Below are 1,559 nucleotides of genomic sequence, written 5' to 3' on the forward strand. Positions count from 1 at the left end.
TAGTTTTTTAAGGAACCTCCATACTGTGCTCCATGGTGGCTGTATCAATTTACATTCCCACCAACAGTGCAAGAGGGTTCCCTTTTCTCCACATCCTCTCCAGCATTTATTGTTTCTAGATTTTTTGATGATGGCCATTCTGACCGGTGTGAGATGATATCTCATTGTAGTTTTGATTTGCATTTCTCTAATGATTAATGATGTTGAGCATTCTTTCATGTGTTTGTTGGCAATCTGTATATCTTCTTTGGAGAAATGTTTATTTAGGTCTTCTGCCCATCTTTGGATTGGGTTGTTTGTTTTCTTGATATTGAGCTGCATAAGATGTTTGTATGTTTTGGAGATTAATCCTTTGTCAGTTGTTTCATTTACAAATATTTTCGCCCATTCTGAGGGTTGTCTTTCATCTTGTTTATGGTTTACTTTGCTCTGTAAAAGCTTTTAAGTTTCATTGGGTCCCATTTGTTTATTTTAGTTTTTATTTCCATTTCTCTAGGAGGTGGGTCAAAAAGGATCTTGTTGTGATTTTTGTCATAGTGTGTTCTGCCTATGTTTTCCTCTAAGAGTTAGATGGTGTGTGGCCTTACGTTTAGATCTTTAATCAATTTTGAGTTTATTTTTGTGTATGGTGTTAGGGAGTGTTCTAATTCCATTCTTTTATATTTAGCTGTCCAGTTTTCCCAGCACCACTTATTGAAGAGACTGTTCGGGGTCTTTTGTGTTTCCATACAAATTGTGAAATTTTTTTGTTCTAGTTCTGTGAAAAATGCCAGTGGTAGTTTGATAGGGATTGCATTGAATCTGTAGATTGCTTTGGGTAGTAAAGTCTTTTTCACAATGTCGATTCTTCCAATCCAAGAACATAGTATATCTCTCCACCAATCTGTATCATCTTTAATATCTTTCATCAGTATCGTATAGTTTTCTGCATACAGGTCTTTTGTCTCCTTAGGTAGGTTTATTCCTGGATATTTTATTCTTTTTGTTGTAATGGTAAATGGGAATGTATTCTTAATTTCACTTTCAAATTTTTCATCATTAGTGTATAGGAATGCAAGGGATTTCTGTGCATTAATTTTGTATCCTGCTACTTATCAAATTCATTGATTAGCTCTAATAGTTTTCTGGTAGCATCTTTAGGATTCTCTATGTATCGTATCATGTCATCTGCAAACAGTGAGAGCTTTATTTCTTCTTTTCCAATTTGGATTCATTTTATTTCTTTTTCTTCTCTGCTTACTGTGGCTAAAACTTCCACAACTATGTTGAATAATAGTGGTGAGAGTGGGCAACCTTGTCTTGTTCCTCATCTTAGCAGAAATGGTTTCAGGGTTTTACCACTGAGAACGATGTTGGCTGTGGGTTTGTCAAATATGTCCTTTATTATGTTGAAGAAAGTTCCCTCTATGCCTACTTTCTGGAGGGTTTTTACCATAAATGAGTGTTGAATTTTGTCAAAAGCTTTCTCTGCATCTATTGAGATGATCATACGGTTTTTCTCCTTCAGTTTGTTAATATGGTGTATCACGTTGATTGATATGCATATATTGAAGAATCCT

Source organism: Physeter macrocephalus, chromosome 15 (assembly GCF_002837175.3).
Source record: "Physeter macrocephalus isolate SW-GA chromosome 15, ASM283717v5, whole genome shotgun sequence".
Taxonomy (NCBI): Eukaryota; Metazoa; Chordata; class Mammalia; order Artiodactyla; family Physeteridae; genus Physeter; species Physeter macrocephalus.